We start from the raw sequence: 9,756 nt of genomic DNA on the forward strand, positions 1-9,756 counted from the left end.
CTAGCAATCCTACTCCCGGGCATATATCCAGAGAAGACCATAATTTGAAAAAGATACACGCACCCGAATGTTCATTGCAGCACTATTTACCATAGCCAGGAAATGGAAGCAACCTAAATGTCCGTCAACAGATGAATGGATAAAAAAGACATGATATGTGTGTGTGTGTGTGTGTGTGTGTGTATACATATATATATATAATAGAATATTACTCAGGCATAAAAGAATGACAAAAAATAGTAACATTTGCAACATGATGGACCTAGACATTGTCATACTGAGTGAACTAAGTCAAAGAAAGACAAATATTATATGATATTGCTTATATGTGGAATCTAAAATCATGGTACAAAACAGAAAGAGAGTCACAGATGTAGAAAACAATCTTACGGTTACCAGGGAGGATGGGAGGGAGGGATAAATTGGGAGATTGGGATTGACATATACAGACTACTATATATAAAATAGATAGCTAATAAGGACCTACTGTATAGCACAGGAAACTCTACTCAGTACTCTGTAATGACCTATATGGGAAAAGGATCTAAAAAAGAGCAGATATATATATATATATATATATATATATATATATATATATATATATATATATATATATATATATATATATGATTCACTTTGTTGTACAGCAGAGACTGACACAACATTGTAAATCAAGTATACTCTAATAAATTTTTTTTTAAAAAGCAATGGAAAAACATCGAATCTTAAAGCTAGGGAGGAAATCATGATATTTCCCTTCCAGGTAAAAGTTTTCCTTCAGACAATTCCTTCTTGCCTAGTGACCATGACGTGCAGCCCATCTCCAGTTGTCCTTCCTCCAGAGTTCATTGCTCAGGTGTGGGCATGTGACTAATGGGCAGCAGATCCAAAGGTGGCAGGTAACCAGTGAACTCGGTGGACAGGCTCATTAAGATTAGCTAGACCAAACCGATCCACTTTCCCAGGAATTTGAACTGATACATAAAAGTAATATTCCAGTTATCAGAAGTTGTCATGTGGTTGAGGATCTATCCCAAGAAGCCATGAATTAGTTGGTGATATTCATAAAGTTATTCTAGATTTTGACTTGGAAATAAAATTAGGTAATTTTATAATTTTAAAGTCATCTGTAGGGGGCCTCTTAAATTTACCAGCACACGTGCTACATTTTTATTCAATATCTGAAGTCACAGATTGTTGTCTGATTCTAAAATGGCAAAAATGTTCAATATGAGTTTATTTACTTCTACTTAATGAGGTTTGTATTTTTTTTCTTCCCCCCACACACTGACAAACTTCCTACTCTATTAAATAAAAGTGAATTTCGTGAACACAGTGAAGGATTTGTGTGTCTGTGCACACGCATCTCAGTGTCACTTTTGAACCGATCTCAATTACTTTGGAAACTCACTCTTTGGTCCTCTGAACACCCCATTTCTAATGTGTGGAGGGAGGGTGTTTCCCACCACCAAGAAGTTTTCTGGACGCCAACTGGGTGTCCTACAGTTCAACTCAATTCTAACACTATGTACTTGGAAACAGCATCAGATTCCATAGGTTATGGGCTCAGTCCTACCAGACCACATGGCCCTCCACTGCCAACCACCTCCTTACAAACACACACACACACACACACTTCAGACGTGAATCGCAAGTCCAGGTTATCACCTGTGCTTCTGACTGATTGACTATAGATCAGCAATTCCAGCGACCCTCCTTGGTTTGGGGTTAATTTGCTTGAGTGGCTCACAGAGCTCAGAGAAACATTTACTTAACTGATTGCTGGTTTATTATAAAAGAATACGACTCAGAAGTAGCCAGATAAAAGAGATGCCTAGGGTAAGGTATGAGAAAGGGTATGGAGCTTCCTTGCCCTCTTTGGGTGTGACTCCTCAAATCTCCACGTGTTCACCAACTCGGAAGCTCTTGGAACCCCTCCTTTTGAGTTTTTATGGAGGCTTCCTGAAAGGCATGTCTGATTACAACACTGCTGGCTGAACTCAGTCTCCAGCCCTGTCACCTCCCCTGAGGCTGGAAGTTCAGGGGTGGGGAGGAAAGTGAAAGTTCCAACATTCTAATCAAATCTTTGACTCAGCTAGCAACCAGCCCCCATCCTTAGGTTCTTTCCAAAAGTCACCTCATTAACATAAAAACACACCTTTGTTGTCCTTATCACTTAGGAAATTCCAAGACTTTTAGGAGATTTGTGGCAGGAGCAGGGTTTGAAGACTGAATATATACTTTTTATTGTAAATTGCAACATAACACTCACCAAAATAGCTTTCAACATTATAGACTGTGAACTCTATGAGGAAGGACAACTTGATTTAGCCAATTAAGTTTTTGGTGCTGTAGTTTACAGAAAAAAAATATAACCCTGAATTGTGGTGCTAATGCCACCTGGTTCAATTTTCTCTATCAGCTGACCTCAACTTCATAATCCCATACCTTATACACAGTTTTGTTAACTCCAAGAGTCTGCTTTTGTAACAGGCCCTCACAAACAGTAAAGTATTAAGGACATCACTGAAAAGAAAAATTCCGCTGAGATAATTTTTAAGTGCATGACACCTCTGCCTCCTAGCCATCCTAGTTCCTTCACATAAATTGTGTTCAAGTGAGAGAATGTAATTTTATTTATCATTTTTTTAAATATTTATTTATTTATTGGGCTGTGACAGGTCTTAGTTGTGGCATGAGGGATCTGTTAGTTGCGGCATGTGAACTCTGAGTTTTGGCATGTGGTATCTAATTCCCTAACTAGGGATCGAACCTGGGCCCCCTGCATTGAGAGCACAGAGTCTTAGCCACTGGACCACCAGGGAAGTCCCAAGAGAATGTAATTTTAATAATAAATCACAAAATTGGATGTGTGTTAGCAAGCTGGGGAAAAAACAAATTCCCGAAGTAGCAACCAGGAGGATTCCCTCCAAGCAGGACAGAGGAAGACTTTGCTTGGGAATTTGAGCAGCCCCAGAGGAAAGCTCTAAATATGCCAACATCAGGATTTCCACGAGGAAATGTCCCCGCCAGATCACTCTACATGAAGACCACAGTTTAAGAAATTCATCTGCTCTCAGAGTTTCCATTTGGGTTTCCAATGTACCACTCTTAACTATGAGCAAACAGGCAAGCAACAAAACAGGTAGAAAAAAAAAGAAAAAGAAAATATGAATTAAGTGGAGAGAAGAAAAACATTATTAAAATAGCATAAGTATCCGCAGAGCCATAAGATATTGCATTCATAAACTAAAATGGATGCTTTGAAAAAGTAACATTCAAAGAACTAATAGAGATATTTTGAAAATTGAAACTATTAGAGCAGAAAAGAAAAATTCACAAGATTTAGAATATGAAGTCAACAATTCTCGCATAAACTAGGGTAAAGAAGCAAATAAATAGGAAACAGTGAGGGGGAAAAAGAAAGGAAACAGTCCAAGAGATCTGATAGAAATTTCCAAAAAGAGAAAAAAGTCCATAGAAAGGATAAAGTCATGAATAAAATAATTTTCAAAAGATTAGCAGATCTGGAGAATATAAGTTTGCACTCAAAAGGGATTTACACACAGAGTGCCTAACATAATGGAAGGAAACAGAGCCCATCAAAGTATATACCTGTGAAATAGAGGAATATTGACAAGGTGAGAGAGAAAGAGAGAGAGAGACAACCAGGTTTCAAAGAAAAGATAAGAATTTGAATGATTTCAGTCACATTTGGGCCTAGAAGACAGCTGAGAAATACCTTCAAAATTTTGTGAGACGCCAGTTTCCAATCTAGTGTTCTATACTTTGCCAAACTATTAAGTAGAAAGATGATAGAATAAGGGAATATTCACATATGTAAATTCTCAAAAAATGTTTCACATGCATCTCTTTATTAGGAATATGCTGGAAGATATACTCCACCCAAACAGGGAGTAAACAAACAAACACTCCCTTCTTCCCCAACAAGAGATGGAACCCAGGAAATAGGAGATCCTACAAAAGAGACAGGTGAAGGGAATTAAAATGATAGTGAAGTGTGTCCAGGACCAAAGGTGGGCACAGAGAGGAATGAGTCCAGGTTGTAGCAGCTTAGAAGTTTCCAGGAAAGTTATTTTTTTAGTAAGAAGAGAAAATTCGGAGAAGACCTAATGTGTTTGGATATAATAAGAAGTTTATTATACAACAGAAGGAGGCTTTGGAGTTGAATTAGTGAAGAGTACATATAAAGTTGATAGAATATGAAAGAGAGAAAATATTAGCTCAAAGTTAAACAAAATGTACAAGAAAAAGTGATCATAGTATACTGGATTCAGTCCTAAAAAACAAAACCAAAATTTCACTCTTACCAAGTTGAAAGGATGTGTGTGTGTGTGTGTGTGTGTGTGTGTGTGTGTGTGTGTGTGTGTGTGTGTAGTGGGGGTTGAGAAGGGATTGTGAAAAGATATAAATCCTCATCTTCCAAAAATGGGAAGTCAAAAGGTAATTTCAATTAGAAAATACAGGATGTAGAAACATGTATAAACATGTTACATGGAGACACAGAGGTAAACACCAAAAGATCAAGTTGAAAAATTCAAAGTGGTTGCCACTTGGCAGCAGGAAGTGGGATGGTAGAAGCTTAATAGAGTCATTAGAAACTTCAAGCTTTGGGCCAGCCTTTCCATAAATAACAACCTCAAATAAAGGGAGGAAAGGAAAAGGAAGTGAAAAAATAATAAAATCTGGAAGAATATAACGAAAAACGATTCTATGCCTTTCTCTATGGCTTGAATATGTAACAACGAAGGTATATCATATTTATAATAAAAGACATTTTAAAAATTAAGTATATACATAAATAAACAAGTAATGCACAAACACACTGGCCTAAACAGCCTATGGTATAGTGAACATATCATTATTAGCAGCAGCTTTTGGAAACAAAACCTTATTGTTCCTTTAGTTTTATCATTATGAGATTAACATTTTAAAAGGCAAAGAAGCATAAAGACATAGAAATTTTCTCCCACCGCTGTAAATACTATTCTTCTCTCACTGCCTTTCATGTGACAGTAACATGTTCTCCAATGATCACAGTGATTTGTGTACTTGAATAGTACTCTTACTTAATTGCCTGATTCTGCTCATGATACTTCTTTTAAAAGTTAGACTAGTTTTCTGATATGGGGGGAATTTTCACATTCTCTAAATTTCACTTTTTTAGGTGTATTGAGTATCAGAAAGTTATAGTCTTCCTATCTTAATACAGACATAGACTTTGGAACATGACGAGACAGGTTTAAATACTAGCTCTGCCATTCAATAGCTGTGTAACTCTGCTCAGATTATATTGTATTTCTGAGTTTCAATTTCCTCATTTTAAAAATGGCAATTATAATGCCTACATTGTAGGTGTGTTATAAAGATTATAAATAATTTGTGTAACACAGTAGGTGCTCAGTAAATGATTACTTTTGCTATTAATTTAGGTTAGCTAGGAAAGGGAAAAAATGCATCTTATATCCAAATTTTCTAAAACATGATGTCTCAAATTGATAGAGATCATGCTTTTTTTTGACATAAAATACAATGGAATAGTATTGGGGTGTTCTTCATGAACTGCAAACAGCCTGTTTTCTGTTTCCCACAGGAACTGCTTTGGGGATGCTTTTAGGACAGCCTGAGTGGCATATTGGTGGTACTAATGGTATAAAGTATTGATGTGGGTTTATACTACATGCAATTTTATTTAAACAGGGGAACCCCCTCCCCCCACCCCCTCCAAATACACTCTCTGCATAAAGACAGAAATCTACACAAAATATTGAGGGTAGAAGTAGGGAAGGGTGCATTTGTATGGGATGTTGACATCTTTTATCTATATAACTATGTATAAGTGAATAGAAAACTAAAACACTTTAAATCTAGATTTTGCTATTAAGGACAAATGATGAAAGCAGAAAGCTGAAGACCCAAAGCTGTCAGAAAAATCTGACTAAGCCTCATTAGTCATTTAAGAAATAAATCATAAATAGATCACAATAGAAAGGCTGTCGACTCTGAGGGACTGCTGAGCATACACTTTGGGCATCTTTGTGCATATTTAAAGTGATGAAAGGGAAAAAAACCTACAACCAAGATTACTCTACCCAGCAAGGATCTCATTCAGATTTGACGGAGAAATTAAAACCTTTACAGACAAGCAAAAGCTAAGAGAATGCAGCACCACCAAACCAGCTTTACAAAAAACGCTAAAGGAACTTCTCTAGGCATGAACCACAAGAGAAGGAAAAGACTTACAATAACAAACCCAAAACAATGAAGAAAATGGTAATAGGAAAATACATATCGATAATTACCTTAAATGAAATGGATTAAATGCTCCAACCAAAAGACATAGACTGGCTGAATGGACACAAAAACAAGACCCGTATATATGCTGTCTACAAGAGACCCACTTCAGACCTAGGGACACATACAGACTGAAAGTGTGTTGATGGAAAAACATATTCCATGCAAATGGAAATCAAAAGAAAGTTGGAGTAGCAATTCTCATATCAGACAAAATAGACTTTAAAATAAAGACTATTACAAGAAACAAAGAAGGACACTACATAATGATGAAGGGATCAATCCACAAAGAAGATATAACAATTGTAAATATTTATGCACCCAACAAAGGAGCACCTCAATACATAAGGCAAAGGCTAACAGCCCCAAAAGGGGAAATTGACAGTAACACAATCATAGTGGGGGACTTTAACACCTCCTTTCACCAATGGACAACTCATCCAAAAGGAAAATAAATAAGGAAACACAAGCTTTAAATGATACATTAAACAAGATGGACTTAATTGATATTTATACGACATTCCATCCAAAAAAAACAGAATACACTTTCTTCTCAAGTGCGCATGGAACATCCTCCAGGATAGATCTTCTCTTGGGTCACAAATCAAGCCTTGGTAAATTTAAGAAAATTGAAATTGTATCATGTATCTTTTCCGACCACAACGCTATCAGACTAGATATGAATTACAGGAAAAAATCTGTAAAAAAAATACAAACACATAGACGCTAAACAATACACTACTTAATAACCAAGACATCACTGAAGAAATCAAAGAGGAAATAAAAAAAATACCTAGAAACAACTGACAATGAAAACACAATGACCCAAAATCTAAGGGATGCAGCAAAAGCAGTTCTAAGAGAGAAGTTTATAGCAATACAATCCTACCTCAAGAAAAAAGAAACATCTCAAATAAACGATCTAAACTTACACCTAAAGCAATTAAAGAACGAATAATAAAAAAACCCCCCAAAGTTAGCAGAAGGAAAGAAATCATAAAGATGAAATCAGAAATAAATGAAAAAGAAATGAAGGAGGGCTTCCCTGGTGGCGCAGTGGTTGAGAATCTGCCTGCCAATGCAGGGGACACGGGTTCGAGCCCTGGCCTGGGAAGATCCCACACGCCGCGGAGCAACTAGGCCCGTGAGCCACAACTACTGAGCCTGCACGTCTGGAGCCTGTGCTCTGCAACAAGAGAGGCCACGATAGTGAAGAAGCCCGTGCACCGCAATGAAGAGTGGCCCCCGCTTGCCGCATCTAGAGAAAGCCCTCGCACAGAAATGAAGACCCAACACAGCCAAAAATAAATATAAAAATTTTTTTAAAGTTAAAAAAAAAAGAAATTAATAAAACAATGCATAAAGGCTGGATAGGGTGTGGAGAAAAGGAAACTCTCCTGCACTGTTGGTGGGAATGTACACTGATACAGCCATTATGGAGAACAGTATGGAGGTTCCTTAAAAGCTAAAAACAGAACTACCATATGAACCAGCATTCCACTACTGGGCATATACCCGGATAAAACCATAATTCAAAAAGATACATGTACCACAATGTTCACTGTAGCACTATTTACAATAGCCAGGACATAGATGTAACCTAAATGTCCATCGACAGATGAATATATAAAGAAGACGTGGCACATATACACAATGGAGTATTACTCAGCCATAAAAAGGAACAAAATTGAGTTATTTGTAGTGAGGTGGTTGGACCTAGAGTCTGTTATACAGAGTGAAGTAAGTCAGAAAGAGAAAAACAAATACCGTACGCTAACACATATATATGGAATCTAGAAAAGTGGTACTGACGAATCTAGTGACAGGGCAGGAATAAAGACACAGATGTAGAGAACGGACTTAAGGACACAGGGGGAAGGGGAGACAGGGACGTAGTGAGAGAGTAGCACTGACATATATACACTACCAAATGTAAAATAGCTAGTGGTAAGCTGCCTCATGGCACAGGGAGATCAGCTCGGTGCTTTATGTCCCCTAGAGGGGTGGGACAGGGAGTGTGGGAGGGAGGCTCAAGAGGGGGGGATATGGGGAATATATGTATACATATAGCTGATTCACTTTGTTGTAAAGCAGAAACTAATACAATGTTATAAAGCAATTATACTCCAATAAACATGTATTTTAAAAACCCACACCATTGTAAATCAACTACACTTGAAGATATTTCTTTAGTGCAAAAAAATTTTAGAATGTAAGATTTATTGTGTGTGTGTACCACAGGTTCAATATATATGAATTATGTCAAATTGATTACATTGTTTTTCAAAATAAAGAATTTATGATACTTTATATCAGCTTCATAATGTAAATGCAGAAAAACTATATTAATTTTCTCTAAAGTTCAGAAATAGCCATTTTGCTCATTCAGTATACTATAAACCACTAACTTTATTAAAAAGGAATTCATGACCGACCTCTTCCTTCCAAAGAAATATTTCTCCACTCACACAAGTTTAATAGAATGGTCCACAATGAGCTGACTTCCAACCTTAGAGACACGAGATTTACATCCTGAAATCTCTTTCTTGCAAAAATGTCCAATTAGCATCCTAGCATTACAGAAAAGAAATTGCCTTTTTTCCAGATCTCAAATTCCATACAACTTTAGTCAAGACATCATGTATTTTTTTCACACACACACTGTATTTTATTTTTACAAGACATAAATCAACTGACACCAAGCATTGTAAATGGATGACCACAACAAAAGCAACAATGATTGCAATTACCAAACACGAAACACACTCATACTATGTCATAATATTGACATTCAGTCCAGTAATCCTCCACTGTAACAGCTCCTTTACTTCGCAGTGAAAGACATCATGTATTTTTAAATTATCAGCACTCACCTGAGGTCTTTAAAAATCAACAAAAACATAATTTTGTGTTCTCTTTCATTTATTCTGGTCTAAGTGGTCATTTCTAAATGAAAGTATTTAAGTATGTTAACGTCATCTTATAACATCATATTTCCAATGACTACCATGTCTCCAAAGATGAAATATGAGGAACTCACAATTAGGCTCTACAAAGTTTTACTCTCTGAATCTGTATTACCTTTCTGCTGAACTCCACACTGTTCATTATTCTGTGAGAATACTCTTTTTCTTGTATGGCCATCTCACATGTTCTTTCATTTCATGAAGTTTTTTCCTACAGTTTTATGCCTACTTTATTTCTGAGAAAATGCATTATTTCAGAGGGATATTTATAGACACAAAGACTTCTCTGTAATTCCCTCAGAGTTTCAAGAACTCCTTCTTCTTCTTTTTTTTTTAATACCTAGATTCTGAAGCTCTCCACAAAGCATTACTAAAATTGCATTTACATAAGTATCTACATATTAATCACACATTAATGCATTTACAATTGTATTATGATTTATTGTTAATTTTGGAGCATAAACGTAGCTGTCCT

General features: G+C 36.4%; 1 long non-coding RNA gene across 1 annotated transcript; it reads left to right on the plus strand.

Moving 5' to 3' along the window:
* Positions 1–2,765: 2,765 nt before the first annotated feature.
* LOC309622231 lies at positions 2,766–8,454 on the plus strand. Its single transcript, XR_014240613.1, has 2 exons — positions 2,766–4,369; positions 4,400–8,454. It is a non-coding gene; the product is annotated as an uncharacterized lncRNA (long non-coding RNA).
* The last annotated feature ends 1,302 nt before the right edge of the window (positions 8,455–9,756 follow it).

Source organism: Balaenoptera borealis (assembly GCF_965194805.1).
Source record: "Balaenoptera borealis genome assembly, contig: HAP1_SCAFFOLD_1863, whole genome shotgun sequence".
Taxonomy (NCBI): domain Eukaryota; kingdom Metazoa; phylum Chordata; class Mammalia; order Artiodactyla; family Balaenopteridae; genus Balaenoptera; species Balaenoptera borealis.